A 15348-nucleotide genomic window follows, 5' to 3' on the forward strand; every position below is an offset into this window, starting at 1 on the left:
TACCTTTTAGTACCTTTTTCTTGGAATGAGTTAACCTGGTAAATGGCTCTGCTTTAAGTTTACTATGGGTCTGTGATTGTCTCTTCAGTACCCATTCCTCCTTCTCCTCGCAATAGCTCAAATTTCCATTAGAAAACATTGCATCCTTATTCTCAGCTCATGGTTTAAATGGGACAGAACTCACTTCTAAATCCAGGGGGTGACACATGATTGGCTAAAGTTTATTAGGGCATCTCATTCTTTAGCTTTTATTTAATCTTTGAAAAAATTTAAGCAAATGAAATTAAAATAAATCATTTTATATGAATGAGTGTGAAAACCATTAATTTGTTAAATGTACATAATTTTAAAGTATTAAAATTTGTAGAAACCATGTTTTGGTATATTTTGTTCAAATTTTATTATAATGGAAGAGGCTGGGTTTTCTCTTGTTTGTTAGAGTCTCAGTCTAGACCACTGATTTCAGACCACTGACCTATTCACTAACTGAAATTCTCCACTGAGGCACCCATGGGGGAAGAGTAGATCACTTGCAACCTCCACTGTATCCTGTGGCCCCACTGTCCTCTGTCTTCTCCATTCTCAATCTCAATCTCCCTCTCTCCTCCTCTCTCAAACAGAAATTCAAGTCTTTCCCTCCTTCCTTCCTTCCTTCCTTCCTTCCTTCCTTCCTTCCTTCCTTCCTTCCTTCCTTTCTTCCTTCCTTCCTGCCTTCCTTCCTTCCTTCCTTCCTGCCTTCCTTCCTTCCTTCCTTCTTTCCTTCCTTCCTTCTTTCTTTCTTTTGAATTTTAGACCTTGGTCTAAAGGTATGATTCTAAGGGGAGTCTGTAAAGACTTCTCCTTAAACTATTCTTGGCCTTAAACTCACTATTTCCTCAAAACTTTGGTTCACTAAAATCTGTAATAACATTAGTCTATCTTTACTGCCTTGAAAACTATCTAAAAGAAAATCTGATGTAATATTTATACTTTGGTTTAGAAGGAGAATAGAAAAAGATAAGTATTTTAAAAATAAAGATATCAATGTTTTATGCAAAAGAAAATGAGTTAAGATGGATGTTAAGTTCTAATCTAGTCTTAGAATGTAAGAGAATTTATTAGGGTATGGATTTCTAACTGCCCAGAATATTTCTTGTCAGAATCATTCTTAAACATGAGAAAACAGAACTTTTATTTTGGTGGCAGATCTTACTCACAATATCCTGTGATGCTGTTGGTTTCTCAAGCACAAAGTATGTGAAGCCTGGTTTTCTCAAAAGTTTATTTACTGGGGACTTCTTTACCATGTAAAGTAATCCTGATTGTAATTTTTCCTAGCTGAAGTTTTCAGATGCAAAAGAATAATACCCTGGCAGAGTAGAATAGTTTGTCCATTTTTAGTCCATATCGAAAAAGGAGAAAAGGAGGAGGAAGGAGAGGTAATCAATGAAAATATGGTCCTTTATCTTTGACTTTGGACACTGTGGGAGGCATCTGGATATGGTTTCCTGATTAATGCCATTTTCGCTGGTGGCCATTATCTAAAATTATTCAGTATCCACATCCTATGATTCAGCACTCTGGAACATTACCACACCTACAGAGACTCAGTGGGTCTGAACCAGTAATAGAGAATGTTACACTCTCATAAAGGTTAAGCCAAAATGACAAAATGACACAAAAAAACAAAAATAATCCCCCCAAATCCAAAATATGGAAAATATCTGCTTTTTAATGAAATAAATTATGGTCAATTTTAATAAAATTAATTTTATTTAAAACATTATCTTGATGTTGATTTTGGAAGATTCTTAAAATGATCAACTCTGTAGGTTCATTATACTATAATAATATAAAATAGATATTCCTAATTCAAGCAGTCATTTTTTAAAACCACAGATGGCATAAATATATTTGATGCAGTTTGAATTGGTGGTAAATTAATTTCTCTCCCCATTTATGGCACTGGACCTATTAAGTGCACGCCTGAGGGTCTACAATTAAGAATGAGAAGAAACAGTGCTTAATAAAGTTAGGATCTGACATTTAAAAAAATTCTTATGCTCAAAACTGCTAGAGAACTGACCTGTTTATAGGAAATAGTTCTACCAGAATTAGAAGTGGAAATAAGGAGATGATAATGAAATACAGTTTAACCAGTGAAAGACGGTGAACATATATATCGCTCCACACCATATGAATATGCTGCCAGTTTAGATATACAGTTGTGGTTCCTTTCGTCAAGCTATTCTATTTCCTGTTAAAAGGCCAACTTTGAAATTCCATTTTCAAGAAAGGGAGACAGAACAAGAACTTCATTAAAATGCTTAAATTATTTCCTCACATTTTCCTCTTATCGTGTATAATAATGAGATGATGTTCTTATAAATTACCCCTTTATTCAAAGTTTATGAGAAATAAAGTTTCAGTTTTGACTGCTTACGAATGGTCTGGCATCTACATCTGGAAGTCACTAGAAGGTGTTGTTTTAGGTGAAAAGTCAAATCTAAGTGGAGAGATGACCTATCAATCAGGTATTTGCTTCATTTCTATGATTACATTCCAGCCATATTTATCTATATTGGGCAGGGGGAGACTTGAAGGGACTTTTTTTTCCTCTTCCCTCTATAATGCGAAGAGATGTTCATTAGCAACATAAATCATGACCAAATATTGCTACTTCATTTAGTTCTTCATTAGCAATTGTGAAAATTAGGTACTTAATACCTAGGAAGGTAGATATAACTTAATCTAGCTCCCCTAGACAGAGGTCTCACAGAACGACACAGAACCCCCTCCCCTCTGTTGCCCCTATAACCATCTGTTTGCATGTGAGCTTTCATAAATTTTTCCACATGTATTCCTGTTATCTGGCACAATGACTAGTGTTTATTGGCAATCACTATATGCTTGTTTACAAATGACCTGTTTTAAAACAGTTTGATTGGAGGTATATCTTGCCATCCAGGATCAGAATCAGGACCAGCAAGGCATTCCACCTATTTAGATTGTTGGAGAAATAGAAGTCATTGAACGGGATGGTAAGAGTTAATATAATCCTAATCGATTTCAACTAACATTAAGTCTTAGCATGCTATCTATGTACCTATTGATCAGTTGATCTAAATCTTTTCTATTTTTGCAATAGGAATGGTCTTTCGGGTTACTATCTACATGTTTTTCAAGCCAATTTTCATGAAAATATTTGTTTACATGGGCTTAAGAAATATGTAGTGTTATTTTCATAGAGGCTTAAGAAATACTTGGCTGAACAATATAACCAAAAAAAAAAAAAAAAAAAGACTTGAGGAACAAAAAGTACTGAAGAAAACTTAGTATTCATCAGAATTAAAATTAGCTGAAGGAAAGGAATAATCATAACTAAAAACCTTTTCCTGTTATTTGGATCATCAGCTTTCATCTCTAGCAGCTTCTTCTCCTGAGTTTTTCTCAAATTATGAAAGAGGCTCCCATATGAGCTGATTAATCTGACAGGCAAGGCTATCTCATGATTTAAAAGTCTTTTTTTTAAACATGCAAAAAGGCTAACGGGAAGGATCAAATTGTGTGCAGTGCCTTGCCTGACTTGTTATGAAGGTTCACCCTTGTGACTACTTCATTATCACCCTGAATTATCTATTTAGAGCAGCAGAGGCACCACATATCTAGAATCAACACAGAACAACCTCCTCATTTCTCATGCTCTGAGGCCTCTCTTTGGACTGATAATCGTCAAGCATTCCTTCTTCTTTCAACAATCCAAGGCTGACGCCCACCAGGAAACAAAGGGTCTCTTTGAGGATGAATTTGAGACCATCCTGATCCCCTAAAAATTACATGCTGGAAAATTTCTAAGTACTGAAATTATTGTGTTCCTTTTAGAGAACTCTTTGTGGACCTAACTATAGGAATAGATTATCAAAAGAAAGCTTCTCTCCAACCCAAGAGAAAAGAAAGGACAACTGTGGAAGGAAGTCAAAAGGAGTGTCAATGAAATAAACTCTGTACACTTTTGCCCTTTTACCAGTGCCTGCCATATTGACCATTTGCAAGTTATTTGCACATCTTTTGTCTCATTGAATTCCGACAACCATCCTGTGAAATAGTTATCAATACTATTCCTATTTTAAAGATAAGTAAACTGAGGTTTAGTGATGTAACTTGGCCAAGATCGCATAGCTAGGAAGAGACAGTGCTGGGACTCGAATCCAGGTCTTTTCACGAGAAAATGTAGGCTCCCCCCATAACCACAAAGCTTCTTGCATTAAGCGGGGAAAGCTCTTTTAACTAGAACCACCCTTACATCATAAAGTTTTCAGGAAGGAGCCTAAGAATCCTTTAGAATCCCTCATTTTATTGATGAGAAAACTACAACAGAACCCTCGGTTTAAATGTTCTGGTTACGCTGTACTTTGCTTTACGAGAAAAAAAGCGAAATCGTGAGAGAACCAGTTCATATCAGTAATTTCATGAGAAAACCAAGAAAAGCAACTTTCACGGAAAGCTTGTGGTCAGTGCATTCAGTACTGTACAATGAGAAATGAGGCTTTCGATGTTGACCCCAAGGAACGGCAACGTTTTCTGTCAATCCAGATAAATGCTTTTGAGATCTGTAAGCTTCACACTCTGAGACAAAGGAGGCTGATAAAATTTGCCAGGCATTGTCACAATGGCTGGAGAAGAAGTTTGTAATTGTGTCTGTAACTTAAGAAAATTAGTTTACTTTAATGTATTGGTTTACAGAGGATTCGTATTGGCAAAATATTATTTTTGTCTATCTGTGACCTTCTATTTGTTTACCTCAGATTCATTTAAATAATTGTACACTGTCCAAAGCAAGAATAGTATCTGCTACCTCTTTTGTAATTACTCACAGTTCTCTAAACACAGAGGGGACTCGCAGTGTGTTCTGGCATATAAAATTTTAAGATACAAACAGACCATCTTTTAGTACATCGTCTATGCAGAACTTATGTAGCATCTATGGAGGAGTCTTTATTTAAAAAAAAACAAACTTAGGATTCAAGAAAAAAGTAGTTTCATTTCATGGGAAAGAACAGTGAGGACAGCATATTCACCTGCTCTGTGATATATGCATATGGCTTTCATTTTATTTAAAAATCGCTAATAGAACTTCTACCTTTTCTCATACCTCCCACTGTCTTTCAATTGCAGGACATATTACTTATGTTACTCCCATCAGACTCAAATTTACCTCTGGCCCACAACCTTCTATTATTATGCCGATCGATACTGTAAGCTACTGACATTAGCAAAGCTTTGTCAAGAAACTGAGGTAACTGAAAATTCCAGAGAAGTTGAAGAAAATGCATTCCAGATTCCTTCAGTTTTCTTCCTCTTTTATATAGTTCGTGTTCCTCATCTGAGTCATTGCTAAAATAGTTGAAAGGGTATGTTCACATTAAGTGTTAGAAATAAACCTTATTCATTGCTAAAATAGTTGAAAGGGTATGTTCACATTAAGTGTTAGAAATAAACTTACCTCAGTTGGATTGGAGTTAGTTTTGCCTCATTAATTTTATAATTCAATCAATATCTGGATGTCCATAGTGGAAGTGGAAGCTGCTATATATAATTTGTGATTATTTGAGAAATTAAATTGTTAATCCATGTAGGTAAAATTTGTGCCCCAATATAATCTTGTGAATGGTTTTAAAAAAACTTCAGGTGTATTATATTAAAAATTTCTGGTTTGCATTGCGGCTCTTCCACAGTTCCTTATTTTTACGTCACTGGCTTTCTATGTTATTTTCTGTCTCGTCACTGAATTGTTCTTCTATTTAGCTAATGACTGGGGTCAATGGGAACTAGACATTACTGACAGCCTCTTTCCAGAGGACTCACACATTTTCTTGGTTCTTGGGGGTAGTTTCAAGTTTTGTGCCAGGGGCTATAGTCAGACCGTTTATAGTGCTGAGCTTCCAGGAGTGCACTGCCTTTGGGAACCCAACCTCTGGATAGTGCATAAATGAAGCATATAAAGAATGCTTATAGAAGCCCAGAGTGTGTGCGTGGGGGTGGGGGGGCAAGTCTAAGAGCTGGGTTTCAGAAAAAAATTGTCTTAACAAGGTGACCCTTGAGCTATCCTGAAGGACAGAAAGAAAGGAAAAATGTGTCCAGGCAGACACAACGGAAGGAATGGTGAGAGATGATGAAAAGGGAGGCAAAGAGGAGTCAGCTCATGAAAGCTTTGCAAGCCAAGCTAAGGAATATGAACTATATTTTGGGTGCTTTTGTGGAACCACCATAAGATTTTTAAGTAGGGTTTTGGCATGATCAGATTTACACAAGTGAATTAAATCAGTGAACATTTATTGAATATCTACTTGGTGATAGTAACTCATTGAAAAGTGGGACTACAAAGATAACATGATCCCTATCCTTAAGAAAGTACCAAAAGAGCACTTTTTGCCAATGTAGGAATATGGAATGAGTTAGAAGGTGATAAGACCACAAGTAAATTTACGGCTATGATGGGGAGAGGAAGGGACTTGTTTCTCCTGAACACGTTCTTTTTAAACATATTTAAAGAAATATGTCAACATAACAGTTCTTAAGACCGTGGTAAAATAATGTTCAAGTAAGGCGTATATGAAGAATATCAAGAAATATTTTTAAAGAACACAGTAAGTGACATCTATCTATCTGCCAGCTCCTCCATCAACTCTCAGGTGATGGCTCCATCCTCTGCTGCGTTAGAACAAGGCAGTGCCTTGGGAGAGACTAGGACCAGTGTAACCAGTTAAGAGGCTATTAGGGCAATTCTTGAGATTCAGTGTATGCTTGAAGTAAGGGAGTGACAATGGTGACTGATGAAGAGGAACAGGTAAGAGAGAGATGGGGAGTATGACTCACATGAGCTGATAACTCATTTAGAGATGTAACGGGATGACTCTCAAGATTTCCACCTGAGGGACCTAGGAAGTGACAACCCACATGTTCTGAGGTGGGGAGTAGAGAGCAGGAGGGAGATGTAGTCATGTCCATTTTGGACCTGTCAAATTTTAAGTGCTTTTGAGACTATCAGGCGGCAATGCCCAGGATTCATTTGGATATGCAGGTCTAGTGCATAGGAAGGAAGTCTTACTGGGAAGATGTATTTTTGAGTCTTTGGTATATAACTCGGAACTGAAGCTGTGGCTATCGAAAGAGTCACTGAAGCATAGTGATCAGAATGAGGAGAGCAGAGAGCCCCAAAGGGGCCCTGGAAAATGCTAGCATTTAAGTATTGAGCGAAGAAAGCAGATCTTGGTCAGTGGGTAGGAAGAAAAGCAAGAAGAATGTGGTTAGGGATTTAAAGGAAGACTTTTAAAGAGGAAGTCATCAATGGAGTTAAAAGCTGCCTCTTCTGTGTGTAAAGATGTGCTATGATTTCAAAACAAATTAAATACATTTGGTGGGACTGTTATTGCTAGTAACGTGCAATAACTGACTTATGGCATATAAAAAAATACCACAAAGCTTAGAGAAAAGCATATTAAACCAGGCTTTTAAGATGATATACCATTGTCTAGAAATAAATGTAAAGGATAGCATGCTGTCCTTTTGCGAAGACATAGAGTTGAGTTTGTTTTTCTTAGTAAAGAAATGAGATAGTTTCAGTTCCCTGGCATTCTTATCTGCACCTTTTATGGTCCACTCATGGGTGAGCAGGCAGCAGTAGGCAAGGAGTAATGGGGCAGAACAGTACTCAAGGGCAAATCTGAGAACTCATCGCAGGACCTGGTCTCACCGATTCCCAGCTTTAGGCCATTGGCTATCAAAGCAATATATCAGTATATCAAAACACACACCAGTTGACTCACTCCTGCCTTGGGTTCTCATGTTGCTTTCCTCACCAAATTCCCAATATCTTTCCCAAATCTCAGTGATATAAGTACATTGCAGGAATTATTAGCAGATTTCACAAGAGACTTGGAGCTGGCAAAGGTTAAGATTCCACAGCAGTAATGAATCAGGGGAGAGGGCACATCTCACTAATTTCTACTACTGAACTCAGGCTGCAAAAGAACAGTAAATATCTACATAGATTTCTTCTCCCCATCCCCTTAATTTAAAAATGGCACTGTATTTTTTTCTCTGACGTTTCCTACCTGAAGCAAGGTTTGGGTTCTCACACAACACCTTTTCCTCTGCTTTCTGGTTCTTACATTATCTTGGCCTGCCCTCTGACACTGTTTCCCAATTTATGTTTTCCTTTCTCATTTCCCTCTTCTTAGCGTTGACATGAGCCACAAACCTGTAACCATAATGTCTGACTCACTTGGTGCTTCTCTTCTATTAATGGACACCATGTGGAACAGGAGGCAGGAAAAGACTCTTTACAGGAAATCAGACTATAATGCTTGCACTTTGGTGCCCCTTGAAACAAGAATTTAATTATCCTAATTAAAAAGATTACCTTATAGCAGACATTTGGGGAAAAGAGCAGGCAGTTTGTCTTTTTCCTGATGACAAGCATCTCAAAACCAAAAGGGATATTCCTACTGATATTTGTTTTATCTGTTAAAGCTCAGGCACTAAGAGAATAGTTAGATCAAAAACTGATCTTAATTTTCAGACCAATCCAGAGACCTTGACCGTGGTTCACTTTGAGGGTATATTTGTTTCCCAGGGCTGCCAAAATAAAGTACCACAAACTGGGTGTCTTAAAACAACAGAAACTTATTCACAGTTCTAGAGGCTAGAGGTCCAAAATCAAGTTGTCACCGGGTTGCTTCCTTCAGAAGAATCTGTTTCATTTCTCTCTCCTAGCTTTTGGTGACGGCTAGCACCCTCGATGTCCTTTGCTTTAGCTGCACCACTTCGACCTCTGTCTTAGTTTTCGCATGGCACTCTCCCTGTGTGTCTGTGTCTAAATTTCCCTCTTCTTATGAGGACATCATCTGTATTGGATTAGGGCCCACCCTAAATACTTCATCTTAACTTGATTACTTTTGCAAATACCCTATTTTCAAATCAGGACATATTCAAACGCTTCAGGGGTTAGGACTTAAACAGACATTTTGAGAGGGACACAGTTCAGCCCCTAAGGGAGTTAGGATCAGGAGCTATCTTTCCTTCCTTGAGAGGCCCATGAGGTCCTGATTTCCTGGGTCGACACCTGAATTCTAGACCTTCCTTCACTCAATAAAAGTGAACTTGCCTCTGACCTACTCCCTCAGGGCTGAACTCTCAGCTATAAATTGATAAATTAATCTAAGGGAAGGTGATATCACTCCTTCCGGGTATTTGCATTTAATGGATAAATTTCTGGAGACAGTTCCTTAACTTGAAGGTGCTGGTGGCAATTTTGCAGTGGGTAAGATTTTCTTTTTTAGTAGACAGGTCTTTCCATGACCCTCAAATCATCGCTGTCTCCTCCATCTGTGAAAGAATGGGCCCTGTCTGTCTGTTACTCTCTTAAGAGGAAGTTATTGCTACAGACCTTTTGATCTATCTTTGAATTGCGTGCATTTATTCATCCCATGATTGTAAATGAGCCAGGAGAGAAGATTTGTTCCTCACAGGGAAGTCCATCAAGTGAAAGAATTTTATTTTAGAAAATGCCAACCTGGGGATCAAGCATGAGGAATATAAGCCCATTCGAAACCGTGGATAATTTTCAAAGAATGAACTGGCGAGAGGGAGAGAATTTGGTTGCTAGGAAAATAGAATAAAATAAACATAAGCTCCCTCTCCCCTTGTTTTTCTGTCTTGGGGTGGGCTGTGCTTCTCAGTCTTGCTGTGGAATGTTTGTCCCTCCCATCTCAGTGGTGACAGACTCACAGTGATGCCTACATGTCTGTCTCGCAGGTGTGGGATCTGATATTTGCCAGCTTAGCGAGACTTTGGAATCTCCCACGGTGGTTGTAAAGAGAAAAGGAGAGAGATAATAGTTCACTGGCATCAATAATCTACTTCTCCAACCAGCTGAACGTTTGAATAATAGCCTCGGCACTTGCCCTCCTACACCCCCTCCCCTGGCTCCGCCACTGTCAGATTCTCTTCCCTTCTCCACAACTGGGAACTCTAGGGAGCAGATTGTTTTGGCTGGAATTAGCCGGGCACAGATGGTACCACCTGCTGCATGTTCCTTACTTCTTATTGGCTTCTCTCTCAGCTCTGCGAGTTTTTGTGTTTTTTAGAAGTTCAGGGGAAGGGGAAATGGCTGGGGCCCTTGCTCACGCCTGATTCTAGCACAGCTGTTTTGAGCAAGCTGGCAACTGTGGGCACCGTGCTGAGACATGGTGACCGGGGTAGGTGCTTCCAGGGTAATGTGCCACTGTGGCGGCCTGTTTGCTGAATCTAGGGCTTTAGTTTCCAAAATACAAAATTTCTTTGGCCCAAATAATTTGTTTTCCGGGCTGACAGATTTGTCTGTGGCCAGACACAAGTCAGGTTGTATTGTGAAAATCTGAGAAATGAGATTTTTCTCATTCTAAAGGCAGAGGGGCATAGAATGTTACTATCCATTTTATAGGGGAAGAAATTATGATCAGGCCACAAACAGGTTGCTAAGCTCATTTCTATTCACTGGGAATAATAATCTATGTTTCTTCTGATTCTCACAGGTAAACCTCATAGAACTCAGTTTTCTCATCTATGAAACCATGACATTGGATAGAAGGACCTAAGAAGAAGTCTCCTTAAAATTCTCCAAATTTTATCTGTAAAGTTATTCTTGAGTGCTTATTAACAAGACATCACACTATAAGTCATTGACGTGGCCTGAGAAATGTTTTCTTAGTTGTCTAGCTTCATCTTCTATCCTTCTCTCTTTTCTATTATGCTTTGGTAGACTGGTCGCTTTATTCTCAAAAAGCCAAACTCATTCTTTCCTCAAGTAGTTGCACCTGCTATTCCTTGTCTCTGGAATACTCTCCCTCCAGGTCTTCATGGCTCATTTCTTTCCATCCTTCAGACTCAACTCAGATACCACTGCCTCAGAGAGACCTTTCTTCACACTCTCCTCCTTGGCCCCCAGCTGAGGTTACCTGTTCCCCAATTCCATCTCATTCACTATTACATCACCTTCTTTTATTTTCAACAAAACACTTCAAATTTTGTAAAGTGATCTTATATAATTGTTTTCTACCTACTCTACTAGAATGTTGGTCTTTTAAGGTGGAGATATTGACTGTTTGTCTAACACTGTGTTCCAAGAACCTAGAGCAGTGCCTCACATGTAGTATCACACAACGGTATATTGAGAGACTGTACCATTGAGGGACTGGAGTTATTTTATGTTTAAATAGAGGAAATACCATGATATAGAAGAGAGCTTGCTTGAGACTTTCATATAGGTACATTCCCTATGGCACCTGTTCTCCTTTGTGTGTGTCTACCTCTGACAAATGATAAGAAACCTGAGGCTAGTAATTCTATCTTGTTCATCTTTGTACATCCTATAGTGTCTCTTATTATGCCTTACACATGATAGGCAGTCAGTAAATTGAACCAATATCAATGTTGTAACTGTTATTTGTTAGTATTGTTTTTAGAGCCACTAAATAGAATAGAAACATCACAGAAGTAATAGAAACATCAGTGGAAGCAATGAAAGCATCTACACCATAACCGGAGACCTAGCTTCTGGTATCAGCTCTGTTAGTAACTGTGAGATGATTTGGGCTTTTATTCTCTCTGAGCCCCAGAATTCTCAAAGCCAAGACTTTAGATGAACGAGTATCTAAGTTTCCTTCATGCTCTTTCTTTCATCTATTTCAGTCTGTTCCAATTTTTTCCATTGCAGATTTATGAATCTCCTGTTGTTACTGTTACTCTGCTACCTCGTTTCTTCCTCTGACTATGTTTGGTCTTCAGTGCACATGAGATTCAGAAAGGCCATGACTAGTGAAAGAATGGCGCGGGGACCCACGAGTGGGTTCAGGCTCAAAACTGTGAATGGAAGGTCTTAATGGAGCCACATTCTTCAATGGACACAAGCAGTCAACAATCTTAGACAAAATTAGTGGGTAAAATCTATGAACAACGACTAGTAATTTTTAAAGAGCTTTTCTCAAAATTGAGACTGTCTCTGGCTCTCGATTAAAGAAGACTCCAGTCCAGAAGTGGTTAACAGCCCTCAGATATGATGTGACATCTCAGAGTAATATAAGGTTTCCAAAATAGATTATTTTCATTCTGTTCTTGCTAGGAAGAGTTCTTGTGGACTAGAACAAACTTCTTGCAAAAAGTAGGGAAACTAACTCAATCATTTCGATGATTCCATAGCCATTGAAAGGAGTGTTTTACTGTGATATGTTGAACACTGTCAGGAGCCTGGGGTTCTGATAGTCTATGTTTAACTGCTTTCTAGATCACTGTGAGATTAAAAACAAGCAAATAACCAGTATGGTCTCAAAGATATGTAGACTTCAGTTCCCTCATCTATAAGATGCGAGTGGTAGACTCACTTCTTTTATTTTTCTAAGTATTACAAATATAAAGATTTCCTTCCCACCCAATTCGTAAGAAAGCCTTAATGAAAAACAAGAATAAGGTTTTGACAGTTTTAATGCAGACAGAATGTATGCTGTAATTTGGTTGGTTCATAACATAGTTACGGGCTGATTGGAGGGTGAAGATATTTGACTCAAGGGATCATGACAATTCTTGGAAAAGTATTTGTTCAAATCATGATTCTAATTTTCATGTTAAATGTCAAGATAGTACATATTAAGCAATTATTGTGGTTAGAACTCTTCTTTTTCTGATAAAATTTTTTTGAATATTCCCTCATCATTTATTTTAAATTATGTGAAATGTTCCTTTTCATGGATCTATCTTCAATAATATGAAAGCACTTTACATTGCAGTAAAAAAGGGAAAATTGTCTACTTAGATGACAGGCTGATTATTCTCAAGTTCACTCTCTTCAGCAATGTCATGTGAAGTGTTAAAACAAGTTGGGTAGGATGGTTTGTACTTCTCTTTTTCCCTCTTGCTTAGATGTACCTTCAACTGGAAACTTATGAGCTCACACTTTCTAAGCATGTTCAATAATGAAGTGGTAGACCTCCACTGAATGTTTCAGGACTGCAGGAAGTGGTTGAGGGTTATTCAATAGTTGGTGTTCTCCCTTCATGTCTGGACCAATCCCGGGCTGTACTACAGGTTTGAGAAATATTGTTTATGTTGGAAATGGTATCTTTAAGAAGAACTGTAAAAACCAAGGTCTAGGTTTTTTGTGGTCACTGAATATACCAGAATGTTTTCTGTGAGTGTAAGGATGTTCTTGAGTTTCCTTTCTAAATTTATATTCTTTTATTCATCTCTATTTTTTTTTCCAAGTAATTTGAAGACTGTAGTCCTCTTTTCCTAAACAAAACTAGAATGGAGTGTAACTGTAATTCTTCATCTTATAAGAAGACTGTTTTAGGAATGAATAAAAGTTGTTCTCCTTTAAAGAAAGGTCATAAACTAAAATCTAAGTTTCTTATAAAAGAGTAAAAATAAATTAGTATTTTATCTGTTATGTTGTTGGCATATCTTATAAGTTATATAGAATTTTTTTGTGATGCTGTCTTCAGAAACTTTTATTTTTCTAGTGTCAACATTTTAAGTGTTTTCCATTTGTGTTGTAAGATAACATTAAAAAGTTCTCAAAAGTACTCTGTTCAGGCTCCTTCCATCTCTTGGGCATTTTGTTGTTTAACACTAGCTATTCAAGTATATACATACAAAGTTAACAAACCTACACAAGATACTTCTCTCTCTCTTTCATATTTCCCTCTGACTGCTCTGAAAACAGTCAGAACAGGATTATAATGCAGAAATTTTTCTCTGAATGTTTCCTTATGTTAGATCAGTTCCTTCTGAGTTCTGTGCTTGCCAATGCTAAATTTCCTGCCAGGGCAGTAGTCTATTTTTAACATTTTGGGGGCTTAGTCTTCGTTCCAAATCTAACAGGCATATTCTGTGGAGTGAAAGAGAGAAAGCTGACTGGGTGCACTTATAAATCAGGATCATCAGGATTTGCAATTTCTGTAGAATCAAAGATTTGAATGAGAAAGACCAATTAGAATACTTAAAAGATCATTTGTCACCACTTTAATCTTCATGTATTTTTTACTCATCATTTTCTTTGACTAAAATTATTAGAATCTTTGTCATATTCATCTCAGGGCCAAATGGGAAGAGTAGTGTTCACTTTATATGTTCAATATTTTGGAGCATTGTAACATGTCATACTAGATTATAGGTGGTAGACGACGTTTTAATAGAGAGAGTTTTAGTTTGTGGCATATTCAAGATCATATCATCTCAGTGACATTTCTTTGACTAATTCCATATTTCATATACAAATGAAGACTGAGGGATTTATTTCTGTTATTTAATAGCATTTGTTTAATTCAGTGATTAATATATCATCTTCAACCCTGAAACATCAGACCCAAAAAATTGGACACGGCCTATTAGCCCAAAAGAACATGTTGCCAATTATCTCCATGTTTATTTAAATATTTAGCTCTAAAGGAAGCAATCATTCCTTTATACTTCTTTAAATTTAGTATTGACATTTTTATTTTGGGAAAGGAGGTCTTTTTTTTTTTTTTAACATGGATACAGGAAAAGAAAACTCTCCAATAAAAATATTGTCTAAAAAGTTTGTTTTGTCTGCATGATTTACTAAATATGTACAATTTCAATTCACAGCGAAGGTAACAAAGATTTAAACAGCCAACATCACAAATGTCTCAAGTTCTAAAAAAAAAATCACTGTGCACAGTTTAACAATTTAATTGAATAGAAACCAAAGCTAAGCCTTCAGTCTGAATCTTTTTTATGATGGGCACAAGCCATGTATTTTCTTCATCTCTGTTACACGATGCATATTTCAGTGACTAACCGCCCCTTCCCATTTTAGTATATTAGGTTATGTCAGTACATACTTAATGGAGGCCATAAATTGCCTCTTGGTACACCTATATGATTTGTGATGTGTTCACATATATGTCATAATGTTTATTAATATATAAAATGATCAGGTGAGTCACTTGTGATTTTTTTTTATGTCTCCAAATGTAGGAATGTTTTGTTGCATGTATAAAATTTTTTAAAATTATGAGAGTGCTGTTTAAAGCAATAATAATTTGACCAGTGTCCCCTTGATGTAAGACGTCTAGAAAGAACTATTCTGCACTTGAAATATAGAGATTTTACATCTCTACCCAATTTAGGTTTGTAAAGTTTGGTATTATATGAATCTCAATATTTTGGTCATTCTGATATAACGATCGAGTGAGTTAGCTAATTAATCATTAGAAACAAGTATCATTGAATACAGAATAGTTGTTACAGTTAAGGAGGGAGCCATAACTTTAGCTAACCCTATAAAATCTATAATAAGGTTGTTTTACATAT

Source organism: Pteropus alecto, unplaced genomic scaffold, assembly GCF_000325575.1.
Source record: "Pteropus alecto unplaced genomic scaffold, ASM32557v1 scaffold3, whole genome shotgun sequence".
In the NCBI taxonomy this organism is placed as follows: domain Eukaryota; kingdom Metazoa; phylum Chordata; class Mammalia; order Chiroptera; family Pteropodidae; genus Pteropus; species Pteropus alecto.